The following is a 23,268-nucleotide window of genomic DNA, read 5'->3' on the forward strand; positions in this document are numbered from 1 at the left end:
GTGAATAGGATTATGAAGGAATTCTACTGGCCTAGTTTAAGGAAGGATGTTGTGAATTTTTGCAGGACTGACCATACCTGTCAAGTTGAGGGGAAATCTAATCAGGTTATTCAGGTAACACTACTTAAACCGATATCTGCTTTTGGTGAATCTTTTTCGTAGGGTCATAGTGGATTGTGTAGGCCCATTGCAAAAGACTGCAGCTGGTTATCAGTATGTGTTAAGAATTGTGTGGGCTGTGTCTAGGTCTCCTGAAGCAGTGTCTTTCGAAAATATCGAGGCCAAGACTATGGTAACAGCATTCAGTTAGTTTTACACACGGGTAGGTCTGCTCAAAGAAATTCAATTTGACCAGGGTAGTAACTTTTCTTCAAGAACATTCCAGGGGATAGTAGGAGAATTGAAAGCTAAGCACATGGTGTAATCTACATATCACACTGAGTCCAAGGGAGCCTTGAAACGGTTCAACTCAACTCTTAAGACCATGATTAAAGCATATGGTGTGAGAAATGGGAAAAATTGGGATGAGGGCGTTCCCCTCTTCTTATTTATTGTTGGAGATTCGATTCAGAAGGCATTGGAGGGTGGTTTGTTGAAACCTGTATTCAGTTACAGGCCAAAAGGACCTTTGACCCTATTCAGAGAACTATGGTCTGATTTAGAAAGATGTGTCAGTGTGTTTAAGTATGTTTTAAAATTCTGGGAAAGACTTAATAGACTTTGTGTCTTTGCCAAGGAAAGTTTACAAAATGGTCGAATCAAAATAAAACACTTGTTTGCTAGAATTGCAGCTGGGAGAATTGTTATGGAACAAAATGGAGTCGTGGAATCTGATAGTGGAGTGGAAAAACATGTTTGCCCACTGAATCTAGTCTCATCAAAATGTCAGAATTCCATTGTTTTGGAAAATATTACTGATAAGGTCCATCAGTTGGACCCAAAACCACAAAAACAAGTGAAAGGACTAATTGGCGTTTTGAAATGGTGCACAGGTGCAGTGCATCACGTCATTATAATTCAGCCCAGCCTGTGAAATGGCATCTTCACAGAGAGAACTTTGAGAAAAGTAAAATGGTTGAAGAAGAAATTGGAAAGAGGAAAGAACAAGGAAAGAGAATGGATGACTGTATTGATAGAGTGGGGAAGGCTAAATACCTTATAAAGATTGACTTGTTAAAAAGATACAGGGGTGTCCCTTTAACAGAGAGGGCTAAAGATATATCAGCATTTGTGACACTCTAGACTGTATGAGTACAATGTTTTATACTTCGGGATGAAAAATCCTCTAGGGACGTTTCAAAGAATGATCAATTCTGTGATTGGAGGGTTAGAAAGCACAGGGGTTTATATCAATGATTTAATGGTCTGGAATGACACGTGGGAAGAGCAGATTGCAGCTGTAGAAAAATGGTTTGACAGACTTTCCCAGACCAGTCTTACCATGAACCTTGCTAAAAGTAAGTTTGGTCAGGCTACTGTTGTTTATCTGGGTTATGTGGTGGGCCAGGGCCAACTGGCTCCTGTACAGGACAAGGTTCAAGCTATTGCAGAAGTTCCTGTTCTGACCGGCAAGGAAGCTTTGAGGAGTTTTTTAGGAATGGTTGGGTATCATTGTTAGCGTTGTATGAACTTTGCTGACATCGCTGTCCCCCTAACGAAATTCCTAGGGAAGAGTGAAAGATTTGTATGGAGTGACCTTTGCCAGGAGGAATTTAAACGTCTGAAAACCATCCTGTGTTATCATCCTGTACTCAAAACACCTGATTTTTCAAAACCATTCTCGATAGTGTCATGTGTGACGCCAAGCAGAGGTACCGGACGGATGACGCTAATGAGAGAGATAAGAAAGACAATGGAGAGTCATTCAAAATGCTAATAAGAGAGAAGAGAGGGATTAACGGGAAAGAAACACAATTCAGATATTGACAAGACCAGTTGCTTTGAACCTGAACTGTTTGAAGTTTGATAGACAGGTGATACCCCAGCAGGGGGATAAAAGGAGCAGGTTTGCTAAGGCATGTGACACACCACGAGACTCTGGAAAGAGCAGTGTGCCCCCACAAGTTGGTGGGAGTTTGGAGGACCGGTTCATGGGAACCGACCAGAGGCTCATAGGGTGTAAAGGTACGATCGGTGGGAACCTGGAGTGTGTGTCCGCCTTTGCCTGGGTGCCGGGTTCGCCGTGGAAGAACAATCGTATCCGGAACGGAGGGGTCACAGTGGGTGACCACAGCGGGATTAGAAGACATCAAAAGGTCTGCCCGAAACCAACTGCGAAAACATCAAAAGGTCTGCCTGAAACCAAACTGCCTTTCTCTCTCTCTCTCTCTCTCTCTCTCTCTCTCTCTCTCTCTCTCTCTCTCTCTCCCTCCCTCCCTCCCTCCCTCCCCCCCTCCCCCCCAATGGTACGACAACAGCAATTACTGCGAACTGCACTAAACTGAACTGAACTCTGCTTCACTTAAGACTGATCATTTTACCCCTAGACTGCGATAGAGCTTGGTTGATTCCTATTACCCTAGTTCTGTGTACATGTGTGTATTATCATTGCTAACCTGTTACATTTATATCCTTACGACTAGTGTACTGTATTACTTATTTCTTTAATAAAACTTTATTAGTTCCTAGTAATCCAGACTCCAACGAGCGTTCCATTTCTGCTGGTTTGGCAACCCAGTTACGGGGTACGTAACAATAGCAACAGACGCTAGTGACGAAGCTGCTGGGGCAGTACTGTTACAGAAGGGTGTGGATGACATTGAACATCCAGTAGCTTATTTCTCAAAGAAATTTAATGTACACCAGAAAAACTATTCAACTGTTGAAAAGGAATTACTAGCACTCATTCTGGCCTTAAAACATTTTGAGGACAATGCTCAAAAAAAAGACCTTGAAAAATTTCTTTTGCCCAGAGACCACTTGTGGTTTACATGGGTTATAATCCGTTGGTGTTTCTAATTAAGATGAAGGATAAGGATAGGAGATTGTTAAATTGGAGTCTGATATTGCAAGAATGTGACTCAAAAATCAAACATGTGAAAGGTATTGACAATATTATAGCTGATTAGTTATCCAGATATTAAATTGGAAATTGTACACGTTTCTGTTCTGTCATCTGATGATTTTACCTGTATTGTTTCAAACTCTGTAATTTACATTTAGACCAAAAAAAATCATCTTCGTCAATTTTTTTTCTCTGAGGAAGGGGAGTGTGGTGGGGTCCTGAATTACCCCTATGAACTATGCTGAATTACCCCTTTTAACTGTGCTTTTGAAAAGAGAGAGAGAGAGTTATTTAACATCGATATCTTGTTTTGGAAGAGAGAGAGAGAGACGAAGACTCACAGTGGGACTGTCACTTTAAGGCACGAGAAAGAACTGGTTAACTTTTGGATTTCTGCTGAGTTGGAGACAGCACTGAGCAGCGCGTAAATTGCTATGGTGACTGAAGGCGGCGTTATTTAATGGACACTCGATGTTATGATTTTCGGCAGGTTGTTGATACTTCTTCAGGGACTTTTGCCTGCTTGCATTTCTTTCACAGAGAGGAAGTAGGAGTTGTTTGAATGACAGTTGATGCTCAGCACGGGAAGATAAAATAGGAGGTCAGATGATACAGACCTGAGACACATGTTCTGGACACTGAATGAGCATTGTTGTGCCCGCAGGAAAAGTGGGTTTTGGAGGATCAATCAGGCGGATCGATCCGTCGCTCTTGCAGTGGAAAGAAGCAAAAAGGGGTTGACTGGTGGGGAGTTGTCCATGTGTCCACCCTCGCCTGGGGGATAGTGCCACCACAGAAAACTGGTCCTCTTTGTTAAAGCCACAGTCGGTGACTTTTAAAGGATCTCAAAGGACAACGAGAAGATCGACGGCGTCAGCTCACCTGAAGACTCAAATCTGTCCCTCTCTCTCTGACTCAAATCTGTCCCTCTCTCTCTCTCTCTCTCTCCATCATTACTCAGCTCAATACCACGAACTGAACTGAACTTTACTCATCATCGTAAGACTGTATCTTTTTACCCCTAGACTTAAAGAAGCTTAATTCTTCATATAAGACACATCAAAGTTGCTGATGAACGCAGCAGGCCAGGCAGCATCTCTAGGAAGAGGTACAGTCAACGTTTCAGGCCGAGACCCTTCGTCAGGATGTCAGGGTCCTGACGAAGGGTCTCGGCCTGAAACATCTTTTCCTAGAGATGCTGCCTGGCCTGCTATGTTCACCAGCAACTTTGATGTGTGTTGCTTGAACTTCCAGCATCTGCAGAATTCCTCTTGTTTTAGTTCTTCATGCATAAATTTCCACACTTACTGATATACTTACTGATATATATAATCATTGCTAACCTGTTTGATTTATCTACATTTATATTACTGTATAGCATAGTTACTAATAAATATTATTAGTTTATAGCAATACTGGACTCCAAAGCGTTTTCTATTTCTGCTGGTTCCTTATTCCCGTCACAGGGTTCGTGACAGCAGTACTTTGACCAAGTAGTGGGGAAAGCCAATAAATATTCAAGGCAGGATGGTAATGTATATGTATTGGCATTGGTAATATTTCCTGCAGCAGCTGACCACCTTCTAAACGGAAGGCTGAAGGGTTTGTGTTTCCAGAATTCCTGGAAAAATGTGCAGTGCATCGTATCTACTGTTGCTGCAGTGTGGCAGTGTTGAAATGATTTAATGTTTAAGTTGGTGGGTGGGGTGTCAATCAATTAAACTTCATAATGCTCATTTTTTACTTCTCCAGTGTGTTTTGAACTGCGTTCATTAAGGTGAGTGGGAAGTATTCAATCACATCTACTGTATCCTGTGCTCCCGGTCTGGACTCCTGTATATCAGTGAGACCCGACGTAGACTGGGGAGACCGCTTTGCTGAGCACCTTTGCTCCATCTGCCAGAAAAAGCAGGATCTCCCGGTGGCCACCATTTCAATTCTATTTCCCGTTCCCATTCCGACATGTCAGTCCATGACCCCTTCTACTGTCGTGATGAGGTCACACTCAAGTTGAAGTAGCAACACTTAATATTCTGTCTGGGTTGCCTCCAACCTTTTGGCATGAACATTGATTTATCAAACTTCCAGTAATTGCCGCCACCACTACCATTCCTGTTTCTCTCTTTCACCTTATCTCCTTACCTGCCCAGCGCCTTCCTCTGGTGCTCCTCCACCTTCCATTTCTTCCATGGTCTTCTACACCCTCCTACCAGATTCCCCCTTCTCCAGCCCTGTATCTCTTTCAGTAATCAACTTCCCAGTACTTACCTTCACCCCTCCCACTCTCCTGGTTCCACCTATCATCTACCACCTTGTATTTCGTCCTCCCCTACCCTCCGCCCCACCTCCCACCTTCTGACTCTGATTTCCTTCCTTCCTTTCCAGTCCTGAAGAAGGGTCTTGGCCTGAAACATTGACTGTTTACTCCTTTCCATAGATGCTGCCTGGCCTGCTGTGTTCCTCCAGCATTTTGTGTGTGTCGATCACATTTCTAATCTGTGTTTTAAGGAGGTGGGCCTCTCATGCTAGAATGCATAGTCACTTGCCTGCGTTTGTCGTTGCAGTGTTCTTGCAATCATTTCGTAGTGGCTGCAAGATGTTAATGGGGCATTTTGTGATGGCACTGCTAATGAATGTAAAAATGAGTTGTTGGAGATGGCCACTGATGGGTAGCTGGATAGTTCTTATGGTTTCACAAACTGGAGTTGTCTGCTTAGCAGGGAAGGTTAAGGAGGATTGCTCATGATCACAGAGTAGACCTGGCAAAACAGTTTACACCAGTAGGAGAGCAAAAAGCAGTAGAAACAGATTTAAATTACCTTTAGGATATCATGCAATTATTTATAGAACCAATGGTCATTTGAGATAACAGAACATCGAATAATATATCACAGTTTAGGTTCTTGAGCCCATGGTGTTCGTGCTGACCATTTAACCTACTCTGCGATCAATCTAATCTCTCCTTCCTATAGATTCTATCGTTTTTCTATCATCCATGTGTCTACCTAAGGGTTTCTTAAATGCCTGTAATTTACCTGCCTCTACCACCAACCCTGGCAGTGCGTTCCTAATTCAGAATGGTAGCTAGCCATTCCAAATCCTGAGATTTTGCCAAAGAAGTCAGCCCCTGTACAATACCCTCTACAATGTTTATTTCTTACCACGTTCTCTGGAAGGTCTTCTGGAAAAACTGTGGGGGAAAAAACTATGATTGGAGCCATAAAAAATAACGTAAGAAAATAGGGGCTGAAATAGGTCACTTGGCTCCTCAACTTGCCCCATCATTTGACATTGTGGCTGATCAGCACCAGCCCTGAACAACTCCTCCCCAACAGAAAATCATTATGCAAAACATGAGCTATCAACATTTGCACCACCATCCTTCAAAACAAGTACTCAGTCAGATCAACAAAGACCAGTTTGCCTTGTCTTGTACTCAGAAAGAGAATATTGTTTCAAACGATTCTGGTTCTTGCGGAAATATTTGCACCATCCGATCAACCCACAGGGCCTCGTCGGCTGCAAAGCGCTGAGCAGATAGTTCTGCTTTGTGAAGCCATCTGTTCAAAGCTGTTCAGTGAGATTTAGTGTTGCACAGACACAAATGCAATAATGTAGAGTACATAGGTTATTAAATTGAAAAGCTGCAGCAGATATTTAGTTTACAGAATTAAACTGATTTGGTAATACTCACCACCTCTTGATTCTGTTTTTTAGCTTGCTGTCTCTCAAATAGTGAGGAAGTGCCGAAGACTTCCTTTTTGAGGGCGTTGCTTTATTCAGTGCAACAGGCAGGCAGCTATTTTGTCAGTGTCTTGACCTTTAGGAGACCTACTTTGTTAGAAATAAGCTCCATCCTTTTTGAGAATGCAAATACTTTTGTGTAAGCTTAGTTGTGCCCTTTTTTCAGAGTACTTTTCTTTAGCTCAGTTGTTTTGATCCTAGCTGTACTACCTGGATTCAGAAATTCTCTTCAGAATGAGAGCATGCAATTCTTTTACATTGTAGTTAAGTACTTAAATAACTTAGTTTTTTAAGTTATTTTAACATTTAACATTTAAGAGAAAAGTTAAATTAAGTTAGGCTGCTTAAACAGAGGGACTAAGGCTGGGGGTGGCACGATATGTCTCTGCCTGACAGTGCATACATTCTTGTGGTTAGCAGCATTGGGTGTAGTTTGCAGTTTTCTATTTTGGCCCAAAATGGATGTGTGATCAGGATTTAAATAAACACTTTTGTTTTAGAAAAAATATATAATAACCTAGTTATTGTGCTGTTCTGCTTTGGTTGTTTTTCAATGCATGTTTGGTGACCTTACTGTGGTGACTTCAGAGGTGTTATAATTTAATCAAATATAGTATGTGGTCTACAGTACCATTTTCTTTTGATTACACTGAGATGTTTATTTTTGGTGTTTGTTCATTGGTATTTAGTTTTTTTAAAACTCTTTGTTACAATCTCTATTAAACTTTTTGTTTCCCGTAAACATTTTAGTCCATGAAGAGTTAAAGGAAAAGGTACTTGAATGTGTAGGATTGGTGCACGAGCTATTCTGTTTCCTGATTACACATTTGGCATAGAGAAAATCAAGATTCTGAGGGAGGTCTGAATTTATAACAAACATTTGACGCAGGGTGTGGTTTGAAGTTTTCTTATCAATAACAATATGGATTTCTACAGCATTATTACTTTGTAAAAGGATCCAAATGAGCATAGCAAACCAGAAATTAACTTAGTGAAAGAAATCACTCAAACTGTGGGTAAGAATTCTACACCTTAAGGAGCACATCAGCAAAAGCTGAAGAGAGTTGCAAAAGAAACGTACGAACTCTGGGCACAGGTGACTGAAGACACTTTTGCTAGTGGTTGGGATGGAAGCAGTAGGGGACTCACAGGAGGTGAGAGATTATGAGTTTATTAGAGGAAGGGGGGAGAGCCTGTAACTAAATGCACTACTGAAAGTGCTTTCAATTCCAGGAATAACTGTTGCATTTTGTGAAACCTAGTTTGAGAATAAATTACATTAATATTGCCTTAAGTAATTGCTGTATACACTGGTTCTCAATGCAAAAGACATTTGGGTCAATTAATTTGGAGGCTGTTATCACTGTGATAGGGACAGCTTGTATCCCCTCTTTCTCAGCTAAGATTGGTCTGTTTACACTAAACAGGTGTGACACCCTGGTTAAGATTTTTACTGCTATGCTGCAGATATTTCATTTTAGCAGTTCTCTAAGAGCAGTCTGTTCTGCTTTCAGCTTGTTTAGTTTTGAGCTGAGATAAGGGGTGTTGTTGTTCAACGTAGGAATGTGGTGTTAGCCAGTCAGGAGGGTAGAATTGGGAGAAGATTCTAGAGAACACTGGGCGGAGAGGTCTCTGTTGGCGGGAGTTGGGAGAAGACAGAAGGGAAGATGGCTGAGGATGTCGTTCCTGTTGCACAAGGTGCTTTGTGCAGATGAATGGCTTCAAGGAGGGAGAACCAATACCCCCATGGGAGAGCCCGTTTGTTCGAGATGGATTTTGAGCGACATTCGGAAGGTGCAGTGTGTACATCGAAAACAACGGCTTTTGGAAGATTTGCGCGCCACCATGAACATGTGACTGTTTAAGTATAATGGGCCGTTTTTGCTTTATCTTTCTTTCCTTTAATAACTTGTTGCTTAAGTCAACATTCTTAAATATACTTCTTTATAATTGTGTGCAATGTACGGTCTGTTATTTTTGGCCGGGGGCAGTAAATCATGCAGCATTCACACAAACCGGGGTTTGGGTGGGCGAGGCATTCCAACCTCACGGATTTGACGGGACCAAAGTCGTATACACCCTAGACTTATGAAGCCCAAGGAAGGTGGGTTTCTTGCTGTGGAGTCAATTGGCTGTTGGTGAGTGGCTAACAAGCTGCATTTCCAGAGACACCTAGTAAAAAGGTGTGTCACAGGTAAGTATATATGTGCAGGAGGTGACATCATTCGTTTGGTGAGAAGTGTATGGTCCGGACTAAAGTGTCTAACCTTGAGTGTGGCTGTGGAAGTGAAATTGCCCCATTAACTGGACTCGTCTAGCTGCATCATGGGCACGAACCTCCCCATCATCGAAGACATTTTCCAAAGGTGATGCCTCAGAAAGGAATTATGCATCATTAATACCCCCACCTCCCAGGACATAACATCTTTTCATCATGATCATCAAGGAGAAGCTACAGGCTTCTGAAGGCACATACTCCACGGTTTTGGAACAGCTTCTTTCCCTCCACCATCAGATTTCTGAACAGACAATGACTCATGAACATTACCTCACTATTTTTGCTCTTTGTGCATTACTTATTTAATTTTTAAAATATATATTTTATTGTAGTTTTTAATATATTTTATGTAATGCAATGTACTGCTGCTGCACAATATATGCCAGAGATAATAAACTTGATTCTGATTCTGATTCTGAGCTAAACTAATCAAACAGCAGACTGAAACCATTTTAGGAACATGAAGTTGTAGATGGAAAGCATGCTTTCTTGAGACATCCATGAGTGGGTTTCAATTTCTCTGTCTTTTTTGAAATAAATAATGCTGTTTTGCTGACAATTTTTTTAAAGCATTCTTCACCTGTTTGGAAAATTGAAAATGCTTGAGTTACATTGGGTAACAGGGAACTTTAATGAGAAACACGAAAAACCTTAGCAAGAAAAGATTCGAAAAGGAAGTGAGATCTTCTCCTAGAAACAATGGTCTTACAAGATTGTTTGATAGCTGAAGTACGATCCTCTTAGTGGCTCCAGGCACAGGGATACTGTTTTCCTATAGTTATTCTCATTTACAAAATGTCTTCACATTTTGAATATTTGGTTATATTTGATTACCTAAGACACCAAAGTGGTGCTGGCGATCAATTACTGCAATCTGCAGCCTGTAATTTCCTTTTGGCAGCTGTGATTTTGAAGCATCTGAACAATCTGGCATTTTTGTGGTACCCTGAAGGATTCAGTGAGCTGGACTGTTGAGAATCAGGTACTGATTGCTCCATTGCTGGAGCAGACTCGAAGCCAGATTGAAGCAGATGGGCCTGGGCCCAGGCCCCAACAGCAAAGAGTGAACAGGTGATCAGCCAATTTAAGTGCTGAGCCAGGTTAAAAAGATTAAGGCTTTGAGGCCGAGGGTGAAGGATGAACCGGTGTTCAGCTCCCTGCTCTGTCTCCTACTCGCCTTAACGCTGAACTGACTCTGCAGCTGTAGCCTCACTATCAGGCTCCTGGATGGCTGTACTCACCTCAACGCTGAACTGACTCTGCATCTGTGGCCTGCAGCCATTAGGCTCCTGGATGGCTGTACTCACCTCAACGCTGAACTGACTCTGCATCTGTGGCCTGCAGCCATTAGGCTCCTGGATGGCTGTACTCACCTCAACGCTGAACTGACTCTGCAACTGTGGCCTGCAGCCATTAGGCTCCTGGATGGCTGTACTCACCTCAACGCTGAACTGACTCTGCAACTGTAGCCTCACTATCAGGGACTCTACAGTTCATGTTCTGTGTGTTATTTGCTTACTTTTTTATTGCTTGCCGGATTTGTTCTTTTTTTCCCTACGTTGTGTGTTTGGCGGTCTTAGTTGTGTAGAGTTTTTAATGGACTCTATTGTGTTTGTTTTGTGGCTGCCTACAAGAATATGAATTTCATGGTTGTATGTGGTATTTACACTCCGATAATAAATGTACTTTGAAGATGGTTTTAATTAGCAGCTTGGACTCTCAGTACTGCATTAGACAGCCAGATTTCCTGAAATTGAAATGGTTCACTTTTATTTACCGAACTATGAATAGAAGTTCTTTTAGAGTTTGAAATAATTCATCTACAAATATTGAACTTAGAAATATTGTAACTTCCTTCTGATTTTCTGGCCTTTAGTACTGTACTGGGATTTTGTCACTCCACCAGTAACGGTATGCCTGAGTCCTAAGCAATAGATTTCCTTTCCAGAAGTTTCTTTCAGTTGCGCTTCAAAATCTACCTCTTTAACAAATCTGTCCTAATATTTGATTAAGATTTGGATTTGATTAGGGAGTTTAAGGTAAAGGGATCCTTAGCAATGTTAGCATTCATTTTGAGAGGACTAGAATATAAAAGCAAGGATGTAATGCTGAGGCTTTATAGGATATTGGTCAGACAGCACTTGGAGTATTGTGAGCAGTTTTATCTAAAAAATAATGTGCTGGCATTGGAAAGAGTTGAGAGGACGTTCATGGAAATGATTCCAGGAATGAAAGCGTTAACGTACGAGAAGTATTTGTTTGCTCTGGGCCTGTACTCACTGGAATTTAGAAGAATGAAGGGAGATCTCAATGAAAGCTATTGACCTTTTGTCTGGATAGAGTGGATGTTGAGAAGTTGTTTCCTTTAGTGGGGGAGTCTAGGACCAGAGGGCATGTCCTCAGAGTAGAGGAGTATCCATTTGGAACAGGGATGAAGAGGAATTTCTTCAACCAGAGGGTGGTGAATCTGTGGAATTCATTGCCATGGATGGCTGTGGAGTCTAAGTCATTGCCTATATTTAAAGCAGAGGTTGATAGTTTCTTGATTTGTCAGGGTGTCAAAGGTTATGGGGAGAAGGCAGGAGAATAGGCTTGAGAGGGATAATAATTCAGCCATGATAGAGTGGCAGAGCAGTTTCAATGTGCCAAGTGGCCTAGATCTGCTTCTACGTCTTATGGTCGTATTTCTTTTTGTTGCTTGGACTCAAATTTCAACACTTTGGATCAACTAATCTTGAACTCTGAAGGAAGAAAGAAATAATGGTAAAGACTTTTACCTTTTTCCAGAATAACAGAAGCAATAGACTATGTTACATTGGAAATCATCAGTGTAAATCGGTGAATACTGTAATAGATAGCAATATTATTTATTCTGTGATTAAATCAAAATTCAGAGTCATGTCAATTTATTCTTTATTAATCTTAGAGCTAGGAGTTGCTTTTGTGGTTTAAAAATATTTACCCAATCATGGATTTCCAGTCCAAGTCTGTCGGTGTTTCAGGAGTATAATCGTACGATCTTGTTTGGAGCTCCTTCTTCTGAATGAAAAGCAACAGCACAATCCGAAATCAGTGACCTTCCATAGATGCGTAAAGGAAACAGTTCAATCAATCCTCCCCATGACTAATTCAATCAAACTGCATATTCAATGCCTCACCAAGGTTGTTCTCATTATGCTGCTTCCACGATGTCATCACCTGGTTTTGATATCCTGTTACTATTTCACACTTTTTCTAGAACTATATCCTGTGGCAGATGATTTTGCAGCTGCTTACCAAAGATCAGTTAATGTACTGTGACTTTGTTAATCTTGTTTTAAATCATGTGTTTCGATTAAAATGTGTTTGTACATTAGCTCATGTTAATAATTTTTGCATTGCAATACTGAGTCCTAAGTTCTTACTTCAAATAGCAATTTAAGGAGAAATTGAATATATGGACAGGCTAATTAAAAGCATATGTAGGACATAAAGGAAAAACGAGAAATTCCCTTGCAGCAAATAGATTTAAGAAATATAATGTTAAGAACACACGTTACATTTCATCATAGGGGAGAGTTTGCAAGATAAGTTGAAGAAATTCAATAAAGAGATAAGCTATAATAGGCCTTGGACTGTGAACAGGATGGGCACCAGTAATCAGTTAGTGGCCCAATTGATGCTAAATACAAGAGATAAAAGGAAAAAAAAATGACATACAGTTTATCTCCAGCATATCTTCTCTGGCCTTCAAGGCAAAGTTCAAAATAAAATTTATTATCAAAGTACATATATATTAACATATACTACTTTGAGATTCACTTTTTTGTGGGCATTTATAGGAAAATGAAGACGTGCAGTGGAATTTATGAAAGAACCAATCCATAAGGGCTGACAAACAACCAATGTGCAAAAGAAGACAAATTTTGCAAATAAAAAAATAATACTGAGAGCATAAATTGTAGTAAAGAGGCCTTGAAAGTGAGCTGGTACTTTGAAGAATGAGTTCTGGGTTGTGGTAAGTAATCCAAGCCATTTCAGGAGCTTGATGACTGTAGGATAATAATTGTTGCTGAACCTGACGGTGTGGGACCTATGGCTGGTGTACCTACTGCCTGATGGTTGTGGCAAGAAGAGAACTGAATCTGGATGGTGGGGGACTTTGATGATGGATGCTGCTTTCTTGTGGCAGCGCTCCATGTAAATGTGCTCAGTGGTGGGGGTCAGGGGAGCTTTGGCTGTGATAGTGTGGGCATTGGTGAATCTGTGCCAGGCCACGATGCATCCAGTTAGGATACCCCCCACTGTGCATCTATAGAAGTTAGTCAGAGTCTTAGATGAAATGTTGAATCTACCGAACCTAGAAAGTAAAGGAACTCAAGTGTGATGGCACTTGTCTGCTGGTCCTGGGACAGATCTGATATGATAACACCAAGGAATTTAAGACTACAGACCCTCTTCACCTCCAATTCTCTAATGAGGACTACATCATGGACCTTCAGCTTCTTCTTCCTGTAGTCGATAATCAGCTCTTTGGTTTTGCTGAGAGTTTATTGCTGTGGTATCACTCAATCAGAACTTCAATCTCCCTCCTAGATACCGATTTGCCACCTGGGTTATAGACATTGAGACAAGTTACCACATTCTTCTTGGGCAATGATATGACTAAAGCCTGCTTTAAGCATGTGGGTACCACAGACTGCCGAAGCTAGAGGTTCAATTCAAACAAACTGTATTGGGGAGTGGACCTTATCTTCAGGACTAGTGGGAATCAGTTCCGCCTCCCGCAACTATGCACAAGAATCAAGGTAACCTGGCTTTAAAAGGTGAATTTTAGTATGGAGAATATACTTGCATTTGTTCATGCTTGGAGGTTGAGCCATTGTAAGATTATTCATTGAAGTGTACAAAGGATGGGCACTTGCACTCAACAGCCATAAGACTAGAGTCCTCTACCAACATTCCTCTTGCTGCACCATGCTGCCCCCAACAATTACTGTTCATGGTGGGACTCTGTGTAATGTGGACTACTTACCATACCTCAGGAGCCACCTCCTTTGTACAGCATAGAAACAGGTCTATCACATCCCGACTGTGATGCCTCTCTATGCTAATCCCGTTTGCCTGCATTAGGCCTGTATCACTCTATGCCGAGCAGTGTGTGGAATATTTAAGTATGACTGGAGTTGAACAGAGATCATGTTTCTCACACGAGAATTATTTTTAAATAAGCTTTAAAGTTCAACCCAAAACAGGAAACGTTTTGAAAATTCATTTGGGCAGAAGCCTCTCCATTCTGTTTCAAGTGTGGTTTTCTTTCAGGGTTTTGTGCAAATATGGATATCTGCCCTTCAGATATAGGCCCTCCTGTATGATGATTCTTCATCTGGGCAATAGTCTTTGAGGCAGGTAGCTACATTCTTCTTGGACACTGGTATGATGGAAACCTGCCTTAAGCAGGTAGGTACCTTGAAATGCTGAAGCGACAGATGGAATACATTCGTAAATACTCCAGATGGTTGATCAGCACCGGTCTTCAGTGCTCGACCAAATATCCCGTCTGGGCTGGGGCCAGATGCTTTCTGTGGATTCGCCCTTCAAAAGGATGCTGTCTCATTGGCTACAGAGACAAAGATCACAGGGTTATCGGGGCTATAGGGGTTTGTGAAGGTGCCTTAATGTTCTGGTGGCCAAAGCAAACATTTTTATTTTGATGGAGTGGGGGAACCATCCTGACCATCATTTCAGGAGTGGGTCACAGAAATAGCCAAAGTGGCAGCTTTTGAACGCATGTCTTACAAACAGTTTGATAGATTGGACATCTATGCTCAAAAATGGGGCAAATATTTCGGTTTCCCTGGGCGGGGGGGAATAGTGGTGAATGTAGTGATGAAGCGTATTGCTGAATGGTAGCCTTTTCTGTTATTAGACACACATGGTTATTATATTGATATTTATTTCTGCCATGTTTTTATTTTATGGATAATTTTATGTTTTGTAAGCTATGATTTACGTTATTCCAACACTGACTCAAGGGTTCGGGGTTTAAAAACAAACAAACAAACAAACATCTAGACTTTTAACATACAATGTGTACAGAAAATATTGTGGCTTTAGGCTTAACTAGAAGTATTGTCCTTTATTTCAGTGGGCCCTCTTTATTATTGAAGCCTGCTCACTGTGCATGGCATATGTGCAGTAGAAACACTCCTTCATAAGTTTTCTGCCTTCTCAACTGAATGTGTTTGCAGCGATTTGCTTTCTGTCTCCATGCACATCCCAAACATGAAGGAAACCAGGTACAATGGAGCAGAGGTAATTTGCCACAGCAAAGTTCTTGGAGGATTATATTAAGCTTACCCACAGGAAAAAAGCCCTCAGGGCTGTGGGTACTGCCAGCTAGCACAAATATTTATTAATGATCTCCATGTGAAAAATACCTTGAGATTCTTTCCACTGAACAAATAGGAATAAATCATGATAAGGAAGGAGAAAAGATTTAGAAAGAGGTAGGTTTAAATTGCTGGATGAACAGATGAATTTTGAGAGTTTTTTTTTAACAGAAAAGAGAGGAGGAGTTCCAGTAGTTGGGATGAAGCATCTCCACAAGTGACAAAATAAATCAGCAGAAAGCAGAATTTAAACAATTGTGGATTCAACTGACATCAAGACAATAAGGGTTGTGTTTGGTCAGGTCATCCACAGTATCTGTTTCTGTTGGCTTCATCTACTGTATCCAGTGCTCCTGGTGCCACCCCCTCTACAATGGTGAGACTCAGTGTTGATTGGTCTGTCCACAATAGGCAGGGTTTCCCAGCAGCCAACCATTTTAATTCTGCTCCCCATTCCCATTCCACTATGTCTGTCTGTGCCTTCCTCTACTGCCATCATGAGGCCACTCTCAAAATGGAGGAGCAGTACCTCATGTTCCTCTTGGATAGCCTCCAACCTGATGACATGAACATTGATTATCCCGCCCCCACCTTCCCTCTTTTTCCATTCCCCATTCTAGCTCCCCTCTTACCCCTTCTCTTCTTCTCACCTGCCTATCACCTCCTTCAGGTGCCCCTCCTCCTTTCCATGATCCCACTCTCCTCTTCTATCTGATTCTTTCTACTTCAGCCCTTTACCTTTGCCCAACCATTACCTCCCAGCTTCTAACTTCATCTTCCCTACTCTTCCCCCCCCCCCCCCCAATCTGGCTTCACCTATCATCTGCCAACTTGTATTCCCCCCACCCCCCGACCTTATTCTGACTTCTTTCACCTTCCTTTCCAGTCCTGATGAAAGGTCTCAGCCCAAAACATTGTATGTTTATTCCTCTTACTTTTTACAATCCCGCCTCTTTCTGTGTTGATGGAGCTTTCAATCAGCCAAATCCAGCAAAACAAACAGAGTAAGTGGTTCCCAAATTGCACTCAAATCCAAAAAAATGAGCTTGGAAAAGGCGAATGTAGGGTGTATGGTTTTAGTAGCAGGCTTTCGCTGTTCCTGTGCCCTGCCTCCTTACTGACAAAGGGAAAAAGAACAAATATTTATAGAAAGTGAGGGATTAGGAAGGAAATTAAAATTAAAATTAATCATTGTTTAATTAATCATTGTTTAGTTAATTAATCATTGTTTGGTGATGATATTCCCAATTACTATTCTCTGAATATAATTGCAATAAAAATTTTTTAAAAAAGGCAAAAACCAGGACACAAGATAGGAGGGCTTCAGTTAAAAGAAGTTGTTTCAGCTGGGAATGGTTTTCTCTGGAGCGAATGAGGGTGAGAGGAGTTAATAAAATCATGTGGGAAGCAGATATGGTGAAAAGTCACATCTTTTTTCCAAGTTAGGAGAAACTTGAATGCATAGGTTTAAGGTGAGTTTGAAGAAATTTAAAGGTGGAATTGCAGTAAGTTTTTCCACAGAGAGGGTGCTCCATGTATTTTGTGAGCAGCTAGAAGAAGTAGTAGAGCCAGGCATTATTACAGCTTTTAAAAGACTTTGAACTGGTACATGGACAGGAAAGATTTAGAGAGATATGGGCCAAATACAGGCAGATAGGATGAGTTTAAGGTGCCTGAATTGGCATGGATGAGTTGAACCTGTTTCTATGATTTATAATGATTTGTCTCTGTGCACTTGTGGAAAGTTAAGACTCTTGGCAGTGTGGAGGATCAGAGGTATCTTGGGGTCGGAGTCCATAGGATGCCCAAAGCAGCTGCGCAGGTTGCCGCTGTGGTTAGGAAGGCATATGGTGTATTGGCCTTCATTAATCGTGGAATTGAATTTAGGAGCCGAGAGGTAATGTTGCAGCTATATAGGACCCTGGTCAGACCCCACTTGGAGTACTGTGCTCAGTTCTGGTCACCTCACTACAGGAAGGATGTGGAAACCATGGAAAGGGTGCAGAGGAGATTTACAAAGATGTTGCCTAGATTGGGGAGCATATCTTATGAAAACAGGTTGAGTGAACTCAGCCTTTTCTCCTTGGAGCGACGGAGGATGAGAGGTGACCTGATAGAGGTGTATAAGATGATGAGAGCCATTGATTGTGTGAGTAGTCAGAGGCTTTTTCCCAGGGCTGAAATGGTTACCACGGGAGGACACAGATTTAAGGTGCTGGGGAGTAGGTACAGAGGTGATGTCAGGGGTAAGTTTTTTTACTCAGAGAGTGGTGAGTGCGTGGAATTGGCTGCCAGCAACGGTGAAGGCGGATACGATAGGGTCTTTTAAGAGACTTTTGGATAGGTACATGGAGCTTAGAAAAATAGAGGGCTATGGATAAGTCTAGTAATTTCTAAGGTAGGGACATGTTTGGCACAACTTTGTGGGCTGAAGGGCCTGTATTTTGCTGTAGGTTTTCTATGTTTCTATAAGCAGAGATATCATGTCGACAATTTTGTCAAAATTCATTTTGTTTTTGCTGATTATCGCTGTATTTTATGTGCTGTTCCATCAAACCTTTCTTACCTAAATTGGCCTCCTAACCCAGTGTATTTAAAACTTAAAGCAATGTACTCAAAATGCTGAAGGAACTCAGCAGGTCAGGCAGCATCTATGGAAGTGAATAAACAGTCGATGTTTTGGGCCGAGACCCTTCACCAATACTGGAAAGGAAGGAGGAAGAGGCCAGAATAAAAAAAGTGGGGGAGGGGAAGGAGGATAGCTAGAGGGTGATAAGCGATGCTGGTTGGATAAGAAAGATAAAGGGCTGGAGAAGAAGGAATCTGATAGGGGAGGAGAGTGGACTATAGGAGACAATAGGTGCAGGAGTAGGCCATTTGGCCCTTTGAGCCAGCACCACCATTCACTGTGATCATGGCTGATCATCCACAATCAGTGCCCAGTTCCTCCCTTATCCCCATAACCTTTCATTCTGCTATCTTTGAGAGCTCTATCCATCTCTTTCTTGAAAGCATCCAGAGACTTGGCCTCCACTGCCTTCTGGGGCAGAGCATTCCACATATCCACCACCAAGGAGAAAGGGAGGGAGGAGGGGACCTGGGGGTGGGGGGGGGGTTGATAAGCAGGTGGGAAGAGATAAAAGGCCGGAGTGGGGAAGAGAAGAAGTGGCGGGTTGGGTGGAGTTTTTTTTTTTACAGGAAGGAGAAATCGATATTCATGCCATCGAGTTGGAGGCTACCAAGACGGAATATAGGGCATTACTTCTCCACCCCGAGGGTGGCCTCGTCGCAGCACAAAGGAGGCCATGGACCGACATGTTCTGATTCCCATTCCTGTTCCGACATGTAAACACAGCCAGCTCCATCATGGGCACCCACCCCCCCAGCATCGATGACACCTGCGAAAGGCGATACCTCCAGAAGGTAGCAAACATCACTAAGTATACCTGTCACCCAGGACATGCCCTTTTCTCATACCGCCATTGAGATGGCACAGGATCCTGACAACACACACTTAACGTTTCAGGAACAGCTTCTTCCCCTTTGCCATCAGATTTCTGAATGGACAATGAACCTATGAACTCCACCTCACTATATATTTTTGCTTTTTTTTGCAATACTTAATTATATTTTTATTTATATTTATTGTAATTTATTGTTTAAAATATTATGTATTGTAATGTTATGCTGCCGCAAAACAACAAATTTCTTGACACATGCTGGTGATGATGAACCTGATTCTGGTATCTATTTTTAATGTCTTTTGTGATGAAAATAAAGATACCACCTAAACAGAAGCTTCTGCTGTGTAATGTTTCAATGAATGAATTTGCTGTTACTAAAATTGCCGCCTTGTGTTTTATTTTGTAGCCTCCCATTGACAACTTATTAAATATATTCCTTCAATATTATATATAAAAAGTACTTAATATTGGGCAACTGCCCTTTGGAGAGCTATTGAGTGGATAGTTTGAACTTGCATCTCCTCTAGACTGATCATTATTCCTAGAAATCTGCTCTTTGATTGTCATACCTTGCAATCCCCACTGGTGTGTGATTGATCCAATGTTTGGTGAAGATGACACTTTATGATGGGAAAGAACAGTCATCAGAGGATCAAGCTTTCGCGTCACGAACAATTGGCCCCCACTTATAGATACAGTGCCCTTGAGCACGGCACTTAATCACACATTGCTCTAGTCTGTGCGAGGAGTGGTGCCCCACACAGACTTCCAATCTGCACCTTGCAAGGCATGAAAATGCCCGATGCAGGCCTCTCATGGTCTGAGTCGACGTTCCCTCCCCTCCCTCCTATGGATACAGGTTGAGTAGCCCTTATTTGAAATTCCAAAATCCGAAAACCTCCAAAAATCCTTTTTTTTTTTTTTTGAGTGCTGACATAACATCACACTTGGAAAATTCCGCAAGATGCTGGGAAAGTCTCCGCGCAGCACAGACATTTCTGAGAAGTGACCTCACATATGTAATGAACAGAAGTTAATGAAAAATAGAAAACGGCGGCATAAAGTGAATATTGAAGATCTCATCGTGCATCGTCAGCTTTGGAGTGAACGCATGCCGCTTAACAGTATGCTGATCACGAAACAAGCAAAGATCTATCACAATGAACTGAAAATTGAAGGTAATTGAGAGTATTCAGCTGGCTGGTTGCAAAAATTTAAGAAAAGGTACAGCATTGAATTCTTAGAGTGTCTGTTGATCACGAAAATCTAGTACCAGAGCAAGTTTACTACGTGGATTGTTTTCAGAATCAGGTTTATTATCACTGGCATGTGACGTGAAATTCGTTAACTTAGCAGCAGCAGTCCAATGCAATACATAATCCAGCAGAGAGAGAAAAAATCAATAATAAATAAAATAAAAAATAATAATAAACAAGTAAATCAATTACTTATTGAATACATTTTAAAAAGTGCAAAAACAGAAATAATGTATGTTTTTTAAAAAGTGAGGTAGTGTCCAAATATTCAATGTCCATTTAGGAATCGGATGGCAGAGGGGAAGAAGCTGTTCCTGAATCACTGAGTGTGTGCCTTCAGGCTTCTGTACCTCCTACCTGATGGTAACAGTGAGAAAAGGGCATGCCCTGGGTGCTGAATGTCCTTAATAATGGACACTGCCTTTCAGAGACACAGCTCCCTAAAGATGTCCTGGGCATTTTGTAGGATAGTGCCCAAGATGGAGCTGACTAGATTTACAACCTTCTGCAGCTTCTTTCGGTCCTGTGCAGTAGCCCCTCCATACCAGTCAGTGATGTAGTCTGTCAGAATGCTCTCCACAGTACGACTATAGAAGTTTTTGAGTGTATTTGTTGACATGCCAAATCGCTTCAAACGCCTAATAAAGTATAGCCACTGTCTTGCCTTCTTTATAACTACATCGATATGTTTTTATACAGTATATAAAACCTTAAAAAAAAAGTAAAATACAAATACAATGCACTGTAAACTTTTAATCAAAGCATAGCATTGATGGTGGAGAAATGAAAGCCTGCCATTGTTTCTTGTTCAATTGTTCTCCCAATACTTTATACTTTATTGTCGCCAAACAATTGATACTAGAACAGACAATCATCACAGCGATATTTGATTCTGCGCTTCCCGCTCCCTGGAGTACAAATCAATAGTAAATATTAAAAATTTAAGTTATAAATCATAAATAGAAAATAGAAAAGGGAAAGTAAGGTAGTACAAAAAAAACCCGAGGCAGGTCCGGGTATTTGGAGGGTACGGCCCAGATCCGGGTCAGGATCCGTTCAGCAGTCTTATCACAGTTTGAAAGAAGCTGTTCCCAAATCTGGCCGTACGAGTCTTCAAGCTCCTGAGCCTTCTCCCAGAGCGAAAAGGGACGAAAAGTGTGTTAGTCTGGTTGGGTCGTGTTAATACTGCTGTGCTGCTTTTGTTATCTTGCACACAGTATAGTTTCATTTATCAGTAGTATGTAATAACTTTTACTCTTAAGTATACGTGTGTGATGAACAAGTGCAAGTCAAAGGCTGCTTACTGGTAGCATATCAATTGAGTCAGAAATGATGGCAATCCCAAGCAATCTCATTATATATTCCAGATTCCAAAAAAATTGAAAACCCAAAACACATCCAGCCCCAAGCATTTTTGAATAAGGGATACTCAACCTGTATTTGGATTGTAGCAATCAACTCTGATTAAGATCACAAATTAAAGAAAAAATGTTCAATAACATGTATCAGTAGAAAGTGAATTCATACTTTTCTTCCAAGCTGCACATCCATCCCACATCCCAAAATGAAATGTGCATATTTTAGTATAGTGTGTGATCATAAGGTCATAAATCTCCCTGAGGCTTGGCTTTTCACTCTCTCTTCCCTCAAGATGAAAAGTCCATCTACAGAAACCATCCTCACCACTTTTTGTGCTGAGCTTTGCCAAACTTCTTTCATGATAATCAGAGATTTCAACTTTCCTTTCCAGTCAAGAATCATAATATGCCAGAGCCCTGCCTGCTTTAAATAACTCGGTAAAGCTGTGCCAATTCAAGTATGCAACCTCAAATATCAGATATTGTCAACTGAGTTGTATGTATGGTATTTACTGCAAACTGCCTTACTTCAATTGCAGTATGTTGAAGAATTTACTGTGATGACATCATAAAATGTTATTTAACCAAAAAACATCAATAAATTTTTAACTATTACATAACTGCCTGTGGCACAAGACTTGCTCAATGTTTACAATGTTGGTTAGCGGTACATAAGTTTGCACGGGTGGGTGAAGAGCTAATAAAATGGCATTTGCTGTTGACTTGTAGGCAAATTGGAGCAGATCCAAATTGCTTTCAGGCAGGAGTTGATATGTTTATCACCAGCCTCTGAAAGCACGTCATCACAGAGGATGTAACTGCTGTTAGATGACGGCCATTGAGGCAGGTTACCACGTTCTTCTTAGGCATTGGCAGAATTGAAGCTTGCTTGAAGTAGGTGGGTGCCTCAGACTTCTGAAGCAAAAGATTAAAGGTATCTGAACACTCCAGTGGATTGATCAGCACAGATCTTTAGTACTTAGTCAGGTAGCCTGTCTGGGCCAGATGCTTTCTGTGCGTTCTTCCTTCTAATAGATGCTCTCACATTAGCCTCAGAGACTGAAATTGCATGATCATCAGGGGCTGTGGAAACTTGTGAAGGTTCCTCCATATTTTGATGGTGAAAGTGAGCATAGAAGGCATCTGGGATTGAAGCTTTGCTGTCACTTATGTTGCTTGGTTTCACTTTGTAGGAGGTGATAGCAGTCAAACCCTGCCACACCTCTTGAACATGTCTCAGTGATTCGTTTGGTTCAGAATTGGCACTTGGCATCAGAGAATGTACTTGGACCTCTTATATTTTACTTGGTCACCAGATCTGGACGCCACTGTTCTGGCCCTCAGCAGATTGCAGATCTCATGATTCATCTAGGCTTCTAGTTGGGGAAGATTCTGATGATTTTGTGGGGACACACTTCTCTGCGACTGTTTTAATGAAGTTTATGATAACCATGGTGTGTTGGTTTAAATCTTCTGATGAGTTCTTGAATGTGGCCTAGTCCACTGACTTGAAGCAATCCTGTAGCTGCTCATCTGCCTTCGGTGACTACCTCTTTGTTTTCTTTATCTCTGGAGCCTTTGACCTTTTGTGCATTTACCAGATTCAGTTTCAGGCTGAGACCCTTCAGGGCTCAATTATGTCAACTCCTGATGAAGTGTCTTGGCCTGAAACGTCGTCTTTTTCTCCACAGATCTGCCTGAACTGCTGAGTTTCTCCAGAGTTGTGTGTGTGTTGATTCTATTTTAAAAGTGCCTGTTGTACTGTTGCTAATGGAAACCAGATTAGAGATCTG

General features: G+C 41.4%; 1 protein-coding gene and 1 long non-coding RNA gene across 3 annotated transcripts in view; one reads left to right on the forward strand and one right to left on the reverse strand.

Moving 5' to 3' along the window:
- The window catches only part of LOC140203033 (uncharacterized), a 37,591-nt gene extending 30,850 nt beyond the window's left edge, over window positions 1–6,741 (reverse strand). Inside the window, exon 1 of one of the 2 annotated variants that reach the window (XR_011887272.1) lies at window positions 6,699–6,741. This is a non-coding gene — a long non-coding RNA (uncharacterized lncRNA). The remainder of the gene's footprint in view (window positions 1–6,698) is intronic. The other variant, XR_011887271.1, reaches the window with a different exon arrangement.
- The window catches only part of LOC140203032 (cholesin-like), a 436,104-nt gene that overhangs the window by 186,573 nt on the left and 226,263 nt on the right, over window positions 1–23,268 (forward strand). The window lies entirely within an intron of this gene.

The sequence above is a fragment of the Mobula birostris genome, chromosome 9, assembly GCF_030028105.1.
Source record: "Mobula birostris isolate sMobBir1 chromosome 9, sMobBir1.hap1, whole genome shotgun sequence".
Lineage (NCBI taxonomy): Eukaryota > Metazoa > Chordata > Chondrichthyes > Myliobatiformes > Myliobatidae > Mobula > Mobula birostris.